We start from the raw sequence: 18602 nt of genomic DNA, 5'->3' as shown, positions 1-18602 counted from the left end.
TACTTGCAAATGCAGCTGTGTAGTGGACATGGTTTAAAATATCCTCCCAAATAGACCAGGGCTTGGACCTAACTCTCAAGGAATTGTACGTAGCTTCAAATCTGTACTGTGAGCTGGCCATCGATTAGGCCTCTAATACCGATCCAATTTTTATAATAAATGGCTTTCAGAACTAAAAATTCCACCATTTTTAACAGATAGCAAAAAAATATTGTAGTAGTTCAAGATTTCTGACGTTAAATATTAACAGTAGTGTTGTAATTGTGTTTGAACATTTGTTTAGATGACAATATATTGCTATGGCAACATCTTCATTTAGATAATTTATAGCACGTAGTTAAGACTAATATAACATATACAGGATTAGTCACCAAGCGCGTGGTTCTCGACGTCTCATTGAGTTAGTATTAGAAATAGAAAAAAAGCCAAGACCAAAGTTGTTCAGCTCTTTGAGTATTAAAAAGTAAAATTATTTTTGGAGTTCGAGTTCCGAGCTCGGTGTCGGTGTCGAGGTCTGAACCGAGTCTGAACATCGGCATGTAACATCGCTCTATAGAAAGAAAGAGAAAAATAAACTATCAAACAATATGTACATGAAACGCCTCGAGAGAGTGGTGCGGATTCCGTCTCTTATAACCCCTAGGATGCTCTAGGTGAACACAACCGACACCCACAGCCAGATTTCAAAAAGTGTCTACACCACAACGACCCTTAGGATGCAGAAGTGATGCATTGTGCACAGATAATTCTCGGAACTCAATCTGAGTGGAGAAGTTGCTTGACGGATTATTCTTGCATCCAGGTGTATTGCGGTGAGGCAACTAATGTGCGTAGGTGTTAACGGGCAGCATCTCCTGTTCGCAGCGGTAGTAACTAGCGACTCGAGCGCGAGAGTACTGTGGGCGTGATCGAGAGGGCGCTACGGTGCATGTTACAACTATTTAATAAAATGTGTTCGTTTGACTGTTCCAACGACTAAATTGACGCCGTTTTCTCACGCTTTATTACTCATTTAAGAACTGATATTTATATCACTCATTTTAGTCACCATAGGCCACTAATAACTGTATTAAATGATAGAGATAAAGATACCGAAGGCGATAACGTTATGATTGAATAGTAAGAATTTGTATTTTAAATCGAATACGTTATAAATACTGTTCTAGCATTTTTAAATATTTACTTGTTACTTTGGTTGGTAAATTACACATTGTACTATTATTTTTTTTATACAATATTATTATAATAATTAATTATCATACTTTTATATGATAAATAAATAAAAAAGATTAGCACCAGTAAGTCAGAGTAGTGTAGGTCACTTTCCAAGTGATCCGCGGATAAATGGTCGGTAGTTACGCTAGACTTTTGGGGATGGGGTGAGATTAGAGAATAATAGCAGACTAATTTGTATGCTGTAATTCTAGAATCTCGAAAGTTGTTTTGTTAATCTAATCAATGCATATCATTACTTGGTCTTAGTACCCGTAATGATAGAAGTCTTGCCTGAATGCCGGTCAGTGGTGGGTCTTAATAAAAAAGTATTTTTTATAGGATGTTCTATTAAAAAAACCAAGTTCTATGTTGTTGCTCAAAAACAGAACATCTTATTTAGATGAAAATAATTTTATTTTCTGCTGCTCAAGTGTTGTATAACTTTGGTCTTTGACTTTTTGTTTTACTTTTAATACTTAATGAAATATCGAGGACAGTGCGTTTAGTGACTCACCCTGTAGAAGTGATTCGTATCATTGTGACTGTAATCTCATAGTTTGTCAGCATTAGTTAAAAAAAAACCATTCGTTAGCAAAGATCTTTAAAAATATTTTCCGAATGGTTTTCTTAAAAAATGCTGCAGGAAGGAAAAGAACCTAGATTTATGAATGCGATGAAGTCCACATTTAAGTTATCTTTATATCTAAACAATATGAATAAATTCAGCACAGTTCTAACCGTGAATGACATATGTGGAAATTAGTTCTAACATGCATTGAAGAAAAATAAACGTATGCATTTGCTCAAAATCTTTAGTGCGTAGTGCAGTAAAGCACTATCTACAGAATTCTCTGTAACTTGCTATCATAGAATGGATGTTACATCGATGTTGTATTAGAAGCTATAGAAACAGTGACAAAAAAAGCTGTTTTTGTTTATTTAAAACAGGTTTGTTAAGCACATTAGGCTATATAAACAGCTTAGTCAATAAAAAATGGAATCTCTAATTTGTATACAATAGTAGCTGTTTTACCTTTGTCGTTATTTGTATTTATGATTTTTTTATGCCTGAGGCATTGTTATTTCCATTTGGATATGATGCTTTGGTACGCATCTGATCGTGTTTTTAAATTATGGATAAGAACGGATAATATAACATTTGTAGAATAATAATTGGTTTGAGCTGTGTAATTATGTATTCAATTAACGTAATTAACAACTATAAGATTAAGCATTATAGAAGAACGGTTTAGGTCAATAATTAATTCTTTTTTAACGAAGTACTTCTGTAGTATATGTGAGGTTTATAGCGTCGTTAACGATTTACCCATTATTGTACAAATACCAATTTGCACAGCTCCATAATTTATTTTTATGATTCGACATGCTATTCCTACATTTATTGCCAGACCTACCACTAGTTGCTCGTGTACTTCACAGAAAAAACTTGAAAGACTCCCTAGCGAATATTTTTTGTCATTAATTTTAAACAAAATGAATAATTTATAGCTAACCAGCGCCCTCAAAAGGAGATTATCGATTTTTCATTTATATTCTTTGCGTACCTACATCTTTTCCTTGACGCATTCTCAAGAGGATGTTCTCTCTGAGGATCTCAAAGTGAGGTTAAATAGCGGAGTGTAAAACAGAAGGGGCGTCAACTAATTGAAACCGCAGAAGGTTGAACAAGACCGTCTTTTATCCACTTTATTTAGGCGCGTGGTATTGTTAAGATTATTGCTGTTGTTCTTAAAGAACTGGCAAAACTAAAGTTTATTACTCAATGGGCGTCTCTTTCCTCTATTTTTCGGCCTTTGTAAATCGTATTTTCCGTTGGAAAAGCATATAGAAAGCAATTCCATTAATTTTCCTTCCATCTCCTTCCCACTGCCGAACTCGTTCAAATATTCCTTTCAGAGTGACGGGAACGTAACCACCTGCAGGTCTGCATTCTATAATCCGCCAGTTTCCGCTATGTATCGTGTAGCTCAGCCCCACGCTAAAGCGAAAGCTAAGTTGTAAGCTGATAAAACAATCAGTTTGCCTCAAACGCTCAACTTGATAGGGTTTTCAAGTGAAGTGGTAATGGCATTGCCCCGGTCGACTTCAGAGGTCCGCCGCCGCCGCCGTGGTGGTAACCGCACGACCTGACCCGTCACCCGTTCCACTCGACGTCATTAAAAGTGAAAATTATATTTCGAGGAGTTCATAAATTTCTCATGAACCTCTAATGAAATCATGAATTATTATTTACGAGGCTACTCTCCAAAGCTAATTTCATTAAACGAATTCAGCTGAAAAATGACATTTTACCACTTTCCGCCTAACTCTAGGGAATTTGCGCCTTTTTCTCTTGCCAATTTAAAAAGCTTTAGAAATTACCCACGTTCTATGAAAATATCGCCCATACAGATTAACATGACGTAATCTTAGATACGTTGCTACGAAGTTAACGTTATCTAGGTTTACATAAATTTTTCCATAAATTTATTAAAATGTGGACGCGCGGATAATCTTCACAACGTGGCGGCAACGAACGGAACGGTGGGAAAAAGTTGAATTTACATGAATATTATACGCAGTATATTTTGTTACAGTTAAGAAGCTCAAGAATTTGAATATATTTGGACCGCAGAATAAAAACGGAACACTAAACTCATGAAATGACCTGAAAACACATTAACACAACGTACAGTAATTGATTAATATCAGAATGGTGTAAATACCATAAATAATATTAATATTACATAATGTAATTGTTTACGGTCAAGAAAAAAACACGTACATTAAATGTCAAATGCAACAACATAGATCTATTTCGGTGGGCTTAATATGTAGATACTATGACGTACAAAAGATAAAAAACAGCAGTAATAAATAGTTGGTTATAGTTTGTAGCTCTCATTCCAGGACGATGTTACATTATACTGTTACCTTGTTTTAATTTAAAATAATATTAAGATGTCATGTACAAATATTTAACATATATGTATGTACGTCAAAAGTTGAAATTTTAAATAGACAATTACACTATTATTTAGCTCTGAGTGCTAAACATTTTTCGTATGAGTTCATATAGGGTGAAAAAAACCGTGTCCGGTTATTAGACAGACCTTCCCACGCCCTGGAAGGACATGCAAACAAATCGAGTTGGTTAGAAAAAACAATATAGACAAAAAAAGCACTGAGTCATGTAGCAATAGAACCAGGAACCTTCGCGTTACTACCCCGTTCTTTGATCTATTAAGCTGTGAACATTTGGCGAATGGCTGTTATACTGGTATAAGGAGTAGCACACAACTGTGATTTTTTTTTTATTGGATGCCTAGGGTAAAAGCACAGTAAATAGCATTCACTATGCAAAAATTTTATATCATCAAATTGTTGGTGGAGATGATTAGACAAATTTTAGAGAGTTTTACTATCTACACGATATTTCTATCATACATAACGGGTGCTCAACCGAGAAAGTCTTGTATTGTTAGTCCCTACAATGATGATATATAAACAACTTTTGACAATTATTTAGTTTTTTTTAATTTGTGTTCGTTTGTTATATCTGTTTCCCCAAATGCTTAAAACAAGTTTTTAGGCACACAAAATTAAGTTCTAAATTCAGGCGATGACATAATGATAAGATTTCTGACACGGTTTGACAGTCTAACAGTAACTGTAGTATCGTCAGTCTAACGTTCCAATATAATAAAACAACATGGTAATTAATTCTACACATAGTTAACAATTTGGCTTTACTGACCTAATTTTGCCATTTTTAATCATACAACAATAATTTGATGGAAAATCAATAATGTTTTTCCACGCACAAGACTTTAAAATTTATTATTGGCAGATAATCAAATTATGGGCGGCAGTTTCCAAAGCAAAAAATCTATCATTTGAAATGAATTACCTTATTAAATCAGCTTTTATTAAAAACAGGAGATTAAAAAGGAATGTGTTATGATTATCAGATTATTACCCGAGTTTTTTTACTTAAAAACATGAGTTTATTCACGCAATGTATTTTTAAATTCATATTTACAAAAATAATGTTTGTATGAGCCACAAAAAGTAGTAATGCTGATCGGAATGTGTAATGAATGAAACATGATTATAACTAGTTTATTATTCTGTTGATGTTCACCAGCCAATTCAGAATGCCGTTTCCCAAAAGTTACTTAAAAATATTGCTCCGGAAATATTAATGATTACCCATTTCTGGGACACGCTAGAAGCGAAGAGTCGTTTCGCTAAGTATATTGGCCATCAAATTTGACATACTGTCGTCAATAAATAATTTCGATGATTTGATAGATACACATTAACCATGTTTCTTATAATTTCCAATTTCCATAGTCTGTCGTTTTATAGCTAAATTATTTATACTAACGAGAAGCGACAGTGTAAAAGTCACAAGTTGTATGACCATTCTACCTGTTTACATACATAGACTCAAAAGAGTCTTTCATAAAATCTTTAGGTGCATTATTATCAAACGAAGATGTGATTATTCCTATTTAGTTTTATCTTTCTAAATAATTGTTACATAATCTTAGTTTTTAAGTTGCTACTGTAGATTTTCATTTTCTTTATTTCATTTATTTTGTCTCCCTTTTCCTCTATGTACTTTTATATATCAAAGTCTCTAGGTAAATCAAAACACTCTTATGAACTTTTATACATAGCAGAAAATATTCGTGCAATTAAGATGACTTAATATAATTATTTTAATATTATGTGGGGTCTCGTTTGCAGCTTTCTAACTAGGAAAAATGCGAGGTGTTCAGACAATCTGCCATTTTATTTAGATACGGGTTGGTTTAATTACGTAAAGTTTGAAGATATGTAATATGTACATCCATAACGACATAAATGTTACGCTTATAGATAGTTTTTTGCGAGTTGTGTTAAATTTCTAAGCATGTTATATCGTTTAATTTAAATGGTGACAATGAAATCTAAAAATAATATTTATTATTATCATTAGTTGGTTCAGAAATCAAAATTGACAGCAGCTTTTGGCCGTTTACTTGTAAAATATGTTGTTTACGTGTAAATGTAATGCACTGTACGGTCTCAATATTAATAATAAAACAGTTTATTTGGTTGAAATGTAGAGCTGAAGTAAACTTCTTTCAGCAAGAATTATTGTTTCTTTATTATATTGGTCAAGCATTATGCACGCGATTTTGCATTATCGTTTTTAAAATGAACAATACTTTCAAGAGCATCATATTAACGAAATTTTAGCGAACTTTTTAAAAGGCAATGTTGCTTCATTAATTCACAATTTCAAACTGAAAATTGCAATTTTAATTTATCCGTCGCAACTTCGAGTAAATACGTTGCCGCATTAGTTAATATCAACAGTGATCCCAGAATTTGTAAAAATGATTTTAAATGGTGCAAATTGACAATACAGGTTTCAAAAACGAATTAAAACTCGCTTAAACCAATTGGTTACTCAATTTTTGGTTCCAATTTATGGTGGATTTCGTTTTGTTTATTTATTACTTTCCGAGAGTAAGCTAAGGAGTGGTAATTGAGTCCAAACGGTGAGTGGCTACTTTATTGTTTTATCGACGTTTCATTACCCCTAGAGTACGAAAAATAGGTTTCCCATTTCCGTCTGCCGCCGTTTATGTTGATTTATGTTAGACAGATATTCTTCAAAATTCCTGGACTGATTGTTAACAAAGTTTATTATATAATATGTAAGTTAGGAATATCGTGCAGGGGATGTTAAAATGCTAACCAAACTTTGTCTAATCATCCAGACGTACAATGTGATTAAGCCTCTCAAAATTGTGCGTGTTACTTAAATTTCATAAAATAACATATTTCTAAACTTGTGCTTCATGAATTCGCCTTGATTTGTTACCCTAGATCTTCAGATTTTTTGAAGTCAAAATTGTGTAACAACGCTTTAATTTTAACTTCCAAATTAGAAAACCGAATACTCTGAAATCTTGCAAACGTTTTAAGATTATCGCAGGCATGGTAAATCGTTAATCAAAATTTAATTACGACTACACCCGATAATAATCGTTTGGAGTCACCCCCTGTATGCGAAGTTCTAAATAATACGGATGCACTGATAAACCGCAAGTGTAAACCAATAATATCCGCATTTGGGGGATAATTCTGGAAAAAGTGTAGGTGGGTAAAAGCCCCACACCTGGTACTTATAAGACAGAAAGTTGAGTGGTACGAAGATCCTATTACAAAGTGTCTCGAACTCTCTTCAAATTGGTACTATTTTGAAGACCAAGTCCAACTTGTGTGAGCATAAATCTCTGACTTGATTCTGGGTACTTGCGTCTTGGAACGCTTTATCTTCAGTGCGGTAGCAAGTATTTCCACCACCATAATGTTTCGTGTGTAATTTTCAGGGTTATGAGTTTATCGATGTTTGATTTGGGTTTTGTAATGTATCGCATTAAACCTCAGATTTCTAGGGTTTGAAAGCTCCAACAAGGCTTTAAAAATCCTAACACAAACATACTAGCAGGCCTCTTCTGCTATTAACATTAACTATTTTTAACATCTTGTTTAAAAAGCGAAATTTTTATTTAATTATTTAATAAAACATGTGTTGCTTTTAAGATTTTTTCTGACTCGAATAGAATATAGGTAAGTATAAATTTCTTTAAAATAATCAATCCTATTGAAATAATTTTCATTCAGTGTTATTTGGGGTGGATATTTGTCTACTGCAAGAATGTTATGGCTACTACTATGGTAACAGGAAATGAATAAATGTTATTTAAATTCCCGAGCGAATTCTAAATTGCTGCACAAAGTACGTTGTCATTGGCGACGTACTTTATAGAGAACACATTTTATGGCAAAACTAATAAACGAATTCATCTGAATAATAAAAATAGTGTAGTATAGTGTTGGAAACCGTTATTTGCAGGTCTGGACTGTGTCAATTTTTAAAAACGTTTCGAGATTTCGCTCACTTTCGCAAGGGATATCTTTAGGGAATAAAGAATAAACAGTACAAAAAGAGATTTTCGTTCTTGAACATGGTCTTTATAAAACCAAGAGAAGCATCGAGACCTTTTCTTCGATTCGACTTATTTGAAAAAACTTGAGCAATAACTACACATAAAGCGATGGCATCCTTTAAATTGGGATATATTTCGATTAACAAAAAATGCCAGAACCAGAAATATGTATAAACCTGGATTTTTGTATAAATTGTCATATTAAAAATTATGTGCGCACATAAACACAAAAGTGGTGTTTTTATTCAACCGTGTTATTTATTTACAGGATACGGCATTGTTCTATACATAGGGTCCGTGAAATGAAGCTCATACAGCAAATAATTTTAAATCTATTGAAATGGTTTTCAGCTGAAATTAATAACTATGTCAATGGTTCATTTGTTGATACAGCTTGTTTGGGACAATTTTGTTAAAGATTAAACAAAAAAAAAACACACACATTATATCTAGTAACCCTTGTAATTTAATCCGTATGTCTCCTCTGAAATGATAAATATTTAAAGCGAATTTAAAAGCACGTCATTGAAAAGTTATAGGGAGTAATATTTAAAACAGGCATCCAAAAAGGCAAAAACTAAAATCCAAATAAACTGATTTTTAACTGACATATGAAAAAAAGACGTTTTTTAACCCCACTTTCCTTGTTTCGTTGCTTGTTGCTTTCTAGAGAAATAATGTATACATTAAAAATTGCTTTTTTCAGAAGTTTAATTGCGTATTCACTTAAATATGCCATGTCCATTGGAGCAGGAATAAGTCGTATTTTCGAAAAGAACAGCAGGTAAACTGTGTGGGAGTACTTGATTCAAGCGGCTTGGAATGAATTCCAGGAAGAATTTCCCAACAACATTGTCGACTATTCCTTTTTGCAAACCTTTACAACGATGTGACAAAATTCTGAGAAACCTCGTCTTTAAAAAGAAAGTAGTGACGTGGCAGGTGCACATATAAAAGAACTCCAGAAAATATTGGAAATGTTATGAAAATTATCGTACTGAACTTGCCATACAATATTTTGCACCGTTTCCATATGGGGTAACGTGTGCAAAAATTACATGAAAGCGATTTTCTATCTAGGGTTGACTACTATCAGTGGTTTTTGGACACATTTGACAACCGGCTGGCTGTTGGAGAAACCGTTTTTCACGGATTAATTTTCACAATATGGGAATATGTTACTCTGAAAATCCACATGTTTATGTGAGACTCCCCTTAATCATGATAATAACAATCACATGATTAACTGGCTTATTCACTGTAAAATTCTTCAAGGTAGCGGTAGCCTAACCGCTGCTAGATATTATCAAGAAATTTTGGCATTTGGATAGACCCACAATAGCAAGGTTACTGGAATTTTTTGACAACTGAATCATTAGTCGAATACAGAGAATCACTGCCCCCCCCCAGATCTTGTAATCTTTACTCGTGCAGACTTTTGTTTGTGACAATGTTTAAAGAACAATGTTTATCGAACACCTTCAACAATTTGGAAGAATTAAGATTGAAAATAACAGAAGAAATTACAGACATAACTAATATTGCAGAGATGTCGAAGCATGTGATTGACGGAGTTAAACGGAGAGCTTATTTACGCTCACAACAAAGTAGGCAACATTTACAGCATTTTCTGTACTGAAAATTTTATTTATTTAATAAAATGAATTAATCTTGTACGAATTTTCCTTGTAATTTTACAATTATTCTATTAAAAATCTTATTAAAAGATTTTCGACATGCTTCTAAGCACGACTCGATTGCAAATTATGTTGCTCTTTCGATTTTTGACTGACAATTTGTACCAGAAAAGAATTTGAACTGAAAGTTACATTGTACAAACCATGGAACAATTTTGTATCAAATGTAACATCAAAACTTATTTGTGATATTTCTACTATTTCTGCGTTTCAACAACCAAATCGCAAAAATAACGTTAAGTTGCAACTATTTAACACATGTGCGTTAGTCGACGGTCATTTTTTTTTATTTCGATTATAAGATATGGTAGTGTAAAATTAAATCGCACTTGTTTTTTAATACAAAAGCAAGGCACAGTTTGATCTCAAATTTAAAGAATTTATTTCGCAGGCGGCGATTTCAAATTTAAATTTACCGCGCTAAGGCGGTAGGGTGGGAGCATGGAGAGCAAACATGTCGTCTGATGTTATGCAACATAACTGTGTATGATGATGGTAAACTAAAAGTATAATATGTCTACTTGTGTATTATTTATTTCAAATAAAAGTTGAGGTCGATTTTCTACAATTTTAATTTTTTTTATTTAGTCTTAATAAATATAAAATAACAAATTTAAAATTATCAGCTTAGGAATGTTAATTTAGAGAAATTTCTCCATTACGTACATTTTTTCATTTTAGTATTTCGCCACAATTTAAGGACATTTTGTTCAATCTTCCTGGAATGAATGAAACGGAAAAACAATTTCTGTGCTTGCTCCCCTGAGAATACTATTTTAGGAAGCTCATCATTTGAGGGAATAAGTAAGGAAAAAAGTTTGGTGTACAACGTACATTAATTTGTGGAAATTCTATATCTGAAATTGTCTCCGATGTCTGCTTATACAGGGTTTTTATAAATGATTCTAGGAGCGTAGTTGGCCATGGATTTCAAAAATCCCACTTCGCTGAAATCATGCCTCGTTATGACAGTTCTTACTTGTCATTAAGGTCAAGTTTTTCAAGTGTGAATTACAGTAATTCTCGTTGATCCAAGCTCAAAACAACAAAACAGTAGTTGTCAAAACTCTTGGTGCGTGCGTTCAAAAATTTTTGTTTTTGTGCTAGAAAGCGAAGACCGTGAAAGGATTTATTCTGTTAAATAAGACACTTTCATTGTTATGTAATGGGACATTCGTAAACGGAGAGTGTGGATTCTGTAACCGCTTGTAAGCAAGAATATCTAGCCAAATACCGTTATTTGATAATTCAAGAAACATCGTTAGAGGTTCACATTAGAGATGTAATCAACTGATTTGTTCGAATTAGTAGTGGCGACAAAGAGAAATCTCCTGGAAGACCTTCGGTATCTGAGAAAGTTGTTGATGATTTGAGAAGACTTGAGCAGAATCCGCAAACATCCTTCAGCCAGAAGTTCTTGTTGCAAAATGAAATTGAATAATTCAAAATATTAACGAAAGGATGTTGAGAACATTTTTGAAATTAGGAAGAGTGAATATGTGCATTGAACAAAATGGTCAATATTTTTAATTTGTCGTGAATCCTTGAACATTTAGTAAAGTGTAAAACTGAGAGGCGGCACGTTCCCATGACCTACTTCGACGCTATAATCATTTATAGAAATTCTGTATAAATCAGACACAAAGACGCATTACCTCATTCTTTCCCGAAGTTTAGACATTCAGTTTGTTGGAAAGATGTTGACAATGAAATGTTTGAAGAAATCACTGCAGTTGCACAAGATTTAACAAATAATTTTATTTATTATGGCAAAGTGGAAAAAACATAATATTTTGTTTAGTTTTCAGTTAATCATTCGAAATTCTCTTAGATGATTAATCAATAGTTTTGGAAATTAGAAACTTAAAAACAATCAATGTTTTTGCTAAATATTCTGTCCGAAGTTTTCAACGATGTTTTCCATATTAATTAATAATAAACGAACAAAGGCAAAGTCAGGTCTTTTTTATAAACTCGAAATGAGATTTTTTCCGATGTTTATGAACAAGCTAATTAATTTTCATTGCAAATGACTACACCTGGAAATATGAACATACCAATTAAAGTAAAAACATATGGGTGCAATGCAGTGGTGTAGAAGTATTCTATAACGTATAAATCCTGGAAACAGTCTACCTAATTGCTTGGACGTATTTACATGTATAATATTGACATACAATGCACCCTGCACTAACTCCATTCTATTCCATATGGGACAGTGTAATGTCTTGCACAAAGGATCACAGTTGGTTAGTTACATTAGGGTTACACTGTGGTTTTATGCGGGCCAAAGCTTCGGCTGTGTAATACAGACATATCGTCACTAACAACGCAGACAAGAGCAGAAAACCTCATAAGAGTTTGAGATTTCATGTCCTGATTACGTCGACTTTCTCCACGCAATTTACTCTGAAATCTCTTCTCCAATATGTAAACGGTTCTTTCTATTTTATATCATATATAGGTATATAAAAAACGCACGCACACGAAATTATTTTTTCTCTTTATGAGACTCTTCTGCGCCCCTCTGTTTTCACGCAAACATAGATATCTAATGTCCGTGTGCATCGTCAACGTTCAATTGGATGTTGGCTAAATGAATGTTTGACTCCAAGTTTTCACACATGAACACGTCTGTTTGGCTTGAGCTTTACTTCCTTTGGTGTCTTTGCTGTGGAAACTGTGTTAGATTCACATACCTCTGCAACCAGTAATTTGTTTTCACATTATTGATTCCTTCGACTGGTTCAGTGTTAACATTATGCAAGTATTTAGATTAATGGATACCTTCAAAACAGGTTTAAAGCCATAATTTAATTAAAATTCACTAAATTTAATATCAAATACTTGGGAGTTTGAAAACCGTCCCGGAAATATGTTAATAACTGTTGGTTTTCGTGTGGTATTTTCATTGTGATAAAATCACCCGTAAGTGTATCAAATTGTTTTCGTTAGAGCCATACAGAGTGGTGATCACAATAACGCGTTAAATGTAATAAACATCTTATCTTTCTGAGTAAAATTTAACATAATAATAATAAAATCAAATCCGTGCTTTTAAATATAATGGAAATAACAAATTTTCTAAAATGAAACGATATCATATTTTTCTTAACGAACCTAGATTTCAAAAGAGACTGTTGTTGATGAGGACATACAATCCAATTAGAACAGTAAGCCGTATGTAAATACCACAGTTAATTACAAATATTTTGAAGCCCCAGGTCGATCTTATGCATGCTTTTACAAAACAATCTATTTTTCATGTTGGTTTAGTAAACCTTTAGAAATTTGGAAGAACAACGACCTAATGAGCCAACAAAAGCGGAGCTTCCAATCAAATCAGAAGTGTGTAGTGTTTCCTATACCACTGCACAGACAGAGTAAATAACAACAAATTCACATTGATTTGTCAATTTTCTTGTTCCTGGATTTGTCGATTTTCCTGATTCTATATTTTCTTTTGGTTTTTTATTGTTGCTGTCTTTGTACGTTTCACTGTTAAGTAATTGCAAACACAGTTCCAGATAAGGTACAGCAGAATAAAGTATAATGATCTGTTTATTGTTTTCTGAAAGTCAATAAGCTTTTAAAAGTATTCTAAAAGAAAACTACTAAAAATGTTTACCTCAAAGACGGTCGAATGAAGCTTTCAGTTGGGTTTCACTAAAAGATATGTATGAACGGGCTTTTCCGGGTTTTATGTAACCACGCATTTTACGTACTCGTTGATCGAAAAACACTAAAAAACATTTAGTTTATTTCTTTAATGAAACTTTAGAAAAACTGACAATCCTGCAATTACCGAAATTACAGAAACGTACAGTCTTGTAGTAAATAGTTTGAGTAACAGTTAGATCTAATCACTTAAACGGCGTATCTCAAGTAACAAGGAATTTTTGCAACTTAAAAAACAAATATGCCAACTAAATTCTTTTGGACTGTTTTCAGAAAGTGCATTTCTTATTTGATAACTTGCAAATATTTTAATTATTCTAATTTAAATTTTAAACTATTTTCATACTTCTTTTCGAACTTTGTGCTAATGAACTTACTGAACTGAATCTAAAATATTGCAGTTTAATAATAAAAGGTATTAGTACTCCTAACAACTATTTGTTTTATAAAATTAGCATCGTGTTTTCTAGTACAGCACAATTGTGTCAAATATACAACCTCATTCGTTTAAATTTTATGAAAGTATTTGAACATAAATGGAAGAAATGTTTGTAGACTAAAACAAATTTTAAAGGCTTAGCTATTTCATAAATCTAAGCTAAGTGTGTCAAATAAAAGTTACTAGGTTGAATAAATATATATATTTTTAATACAATAATATTTTCTATGTAAGGCTAAAAACTCTCGATATCGCCTCGTATACCGTCACACGTTTGCGGCACGACGAGTGGAGGGAGGAGCACTTCAACCGAACGAGTTCAACAAAACATCTAGGATTTTTTATGTTTATCTATGTAGAGTACGTATAAATTTGTGCTTAAAATTTAAACATTAACAGTTGTTATGTCTAAATTTTACATAAATATTTGTCTGCAGTTATTCGAAACTCCGACAAAGTTAAGATAGTTGCTTCTGTTTTCATAGGTCCAACATTTATTGTATCAAATTTAGATTAATATCTTTATATGCGTATATATTTAGAATAACAGAACAACACTAATTAATATTCAATATGAAACACATTAGTTCGAAGGGTCAGCGTACAAATACAAGTTATTTTGGAACTTTATCTCGCATAACTTCCGTCGGAATTATCTACAAAGATTCTATTGTTACAAGTGCATTACATTTTATTTCAGTTCATATCAACTGAAATTTGCCGACTGAAATTTGTTTAAGTCACATACGATATTTGAGATTTCGCATCATAAAAGATAAAATTAAATATTTCTTTACAAAACGTACAGATGTTTGATAGATACATGTAGAATTGCGAAAATCAAATATTAATAGATTGCACAGGTATTGTTTGGTGAAACCTGTCTGTAAAATTATTGTTTGATTAAACATTCTTCCTTTTTAAAAAGAAGTATGGGTGAATTAATAAACCACGTATGAAGGCACGTGCTTTTACACATATTAAACAAAAATTATTTAGCAAACTTTTGAGGTAATGTCAAAAAAATTTTGGTGGCTATGAATAGACTAATTCTGGTTACCGAGCTAATAGTCTGATAGTCTAAAAGTATATGTGACATTTTATAGTTTTTAAGTTAAATTGTAAAAACATTTTTTTTTCTCCAAAAATCCAAAAAACAGTGATAAATCGCAACCATTGACATTTAGACATATAATATTTTGCACATTTTAGATCAGATATTTCTAGTAAGAAAACACATCATCAAGTTTGTGGAGGGGACAGATTGATTAACGATAAGCTTAAAGTGTTTTTTTAAATAAGTATTCACATGAAAATTCAAAATTTTTTGAACAATTTAGATGTCGAAATTAAAAACTAAAGGCGAATTAATAAACCACAACTACAGCAGCATATTATTTACTAAAACTGTGTCACCACATTATTGGTGGAGACAAACAAACAAACAAATTTCGATTAGAATTTAAATATCTACACAATAGCATTGCTTTAAAATACATCCGAAATGCCACAGAAATAGGCGAGTAGTTTTGGAAACTAACTATGTGTCTAAAGCTACGAAAAGTAGAGAAGACTTACCTAAAATTAGCTGTTTGGCAAATTTAATAATAGAATATTGTCCTAGCTTACACTCAGGAATTAAAAACTATTATAAAATGTTCTGTAGATATTGATTTGCACTTTATTTTGGTGCAATTAGGATAATTCAAGTCCCCGGAACTAACTCTTGTCCACATTTTTGCATCAATGAACATTTAAAGTAAAAATTAAAGAAAATGTAGTCGGTTCCTGTGAAATATGCCAATCGAACTTATAAAATAAAAAAAAATGTCTTTACCTTATAAAATAGTCAAAATTCAATGACAAATATTTCCAAGTAGTAGTTCTTATGGATCTTGCAAATATTGTTTTGTTACCTTTTGAAAACCGAGTATATACCCCATATGTTTACCGTAAAAAATAGTTTTTATATTATAAATTTATTTTAGAAGAGCTTCATGAAGTCTGTTAAAGTATAGTATGAAAAAACATACAAAGTATATCAGAAAGATGTCGTCTCAATCACTTGATTTCCAAATAATAATAGTGTTTTTTTTTTCTTGAATTTTTTTAATAACACTATTGAAGAACTTTAAGCATCATACATGTGTATATTTTTGCTCATACTTTCGAAGCATAAGCTAGGAAGTATTGTCCATTTGACGAACAGTTAATTTCACCTTTTCTCGATGTTTCATAGCTTATAGAGTATGAAAAATTAGGTCTCCCCTGTTCGTGTCTATGTCGTCTGTTAGCAATTTGATTAGACAAATAATATCCGAAGCTGTTGTACTACTGTTATGAAAATTTAAGTTGATTTTACGATTATCATGTTGATGGTAAAATTCTAACCAAAATTTGCGTGGTCATCTTCACCAACAATTTGTTCTCAAAATTATTTGCTTTTATTTTTGGGAAAACATTCACAATTTTACAATATAAATATAAAATTTAACTTCTAAATGTTTCAGGGAAATGTATTTTATTTGATAGGTGGTTAATTATAATGTGTTGGTTTATCCCCAACAAAAACTTGATGACGTCATCTGAAAATTTCCCTACGTATCTCCTACGTAAAATTTGCAAAATGTTATGGGTCTAGTCTTGTTGTATGTAAAGGAAGTGCGAAAATAAAATAATGAATGAAGAAATTAGTTTCATTAATTTAATCAAAAAGGGCTCATTTCATTTTCTTGTAATTATGGCAAGACAATACCGTTGTTATGAAATGTTATTAGTTTGTCCCTATTAAAAAGACGAAATGTACCTAACACATGTTCCTTTATCTGTAGATTAATAATCCACATCTATTTTAGTCTAGCTTGTAAGGATTGTTATTAAAAAAAAACAAAATTTTAAAAATATCAAGTTTTACAAATTTGATAAAAAACTGGAATGGCTTGATTGTGCTTGAGGGACGAGGGAAGTTCTCTCTAAAAAACTTTAGATGATTTTTTTGTTAGGTAGAGTTCTAACGCCAGAATTTTTCTAACGGAAAGTCTGTATATTACAACCTTTCCGTTGAAATAAATCACCCGTTGCCATTAAAAGTGACGATAAGCATGCTTTTAGTAATTCTCGTTATATGCTGCAGTTAACTAATTTAGAATATGTAGATGCCATAATTACAGTTGAAATAAAGATACGCAGAAGTTGGAATTTTAGACTTTCTACCAAGCAACAGTTCGCTGTATATTTGAAAACATTGTAATGTCTTCTTGACGTTTAAATTAATTTCGAAAATATATTTTTATATTCAGTCAATTATAAGGTACTTTGTAAAACTCAATATAGTTAATTGTGCGAATATTGTTTTTCAAACTTTTACGTAAATTTATGTTAAATAAAACTGCTCAGAGTAATTCATACTTTAATTAATAAATGCTTTTTTGTTTGTTTTTGAAAAACTGAGTTGCTGATGGAGTACAGGAGAAGTAGACATAAGAAACGTCAACGTAATGTTGACAAAAGGTATTGTTCGCATTCTCGACGTGGCTAATTAAAGATCTCGCGTTCGTATAACGTCTAGGAATATTAAAGGAAGCTCGTGACAGTTATTTTACACATCTAATGAATATTATGAAATATGTTTAATGCTGTATTAGACAGCCGAGGCAACTTTATAAAGTTGGTCGAGAGAACTTGTTTGCATGCGAGATTAAAAAGACGTTTCAAGTTTTCGTAACAATCCTCCCAGGTGAGGAAAAGTACGTTCCGTGACGTGGGAAACTGGGAAATCATTTAATTTTCCTCGTAAATAACGTATTCTGCTTTCCGACGTTTTCCATTGTTAGTGAGTCCTTTTGAGACCGCGGAAAGAATTTAATGAGTTCCTTAATGCGATGGCGATGTTTTATTGATGAACATCAAACGATTAAAACTATCATTACCTTCTTTTACAACAAAGGACCTTTCGCGCGCCCGATTTCGAGCAAGCAGTTGTTTTTAATTAACCCAGGTTTTGTTGGTTTTTAATGTTTACATAAACGCTACCAGTCGGTCCTTCTTACCTTGTCTTCCCTCGATGGCTGTTTTCACCGACAAGTTGTCAAGTTACTTTTCACGATATCGAAAATAAACGTGTAACATGTCACGACGTTAACCGTTAATTTAGTAACAGTTCCGGACTCGGTGAGCGAGCGTCGGTAACTGAGCGTCGTTTCTAACTACCATCGATTTTAAACAAGAACGCGCCGCTAAGATAGACGCTGCTGTCGCGGTGCTGTGCGTCGGCCACAGTGCGCTACAATCTCACACTGTTGCGCTTATGCTATGCTTAATAAGCAAACTTATACCATGTTACATGCACACTGAAAATAAAAGCTCTAAGAGTAATGCGACAAGTGTTACGTGGCGAAGGAAGAGCCTGACAAACAAACCAGCAAAAATTGCACTTTGTGCTTGTTTAATGACTTTTTCGCATTAGCCGCTTGTCGCATTACTTATGATTGCAACTATAATATAACATGTCCCTTTACCTGTGTGGCTGGAGCTAGATAATAGGCTCTAAGGGTACAGGTT

The 18602-nt window shown here is 32.6% G+C and overlaps 1 protein-coding gene across 1 annotated transcript in view; it reads right to left on the bottom strand.

The window, feature by feature from the left end:
* The window catches only part of LOC135143264 (discoidin domain-containing receptor 2-like), a 200038-nt gene extending 181825 nt beyond the window's left edge, over nt 1-18213 (bottom strand). The window contains exon 1 of the mRNA XM_064075137.1: nt 18092-18213. The gene's annotated coding sequence lies outside the window, so the exon portion shown is untranslated. The remainder of the gene's footprint in view (nt 1-18091) is intronic.
* Nucleotides 18214-18602: the final 389 nt, after the last annotated feature.

The sequence above is a fragment of the Zophobas morio genome, unplaced genomic scaffold (assembly GCF_036711695.1).
Source record: "Zophobas morio isolate AGI-343-1 ecotype UQ-CSIRO unplaced genomic scaffold, CSIRO_AGI_Zmor_V1 ptg000058l, whole genome shotgun sequence".
NCBI classification, from domain to species: Eukaryota; Metazoa; Arthropoda; class Insecta; order Coleoptera; family Tenebrionidae; genus Zophobas; species Zophobas morio.
This window is presented reverse-complemented; position numbering and strand designations above follow the sequence as displayed.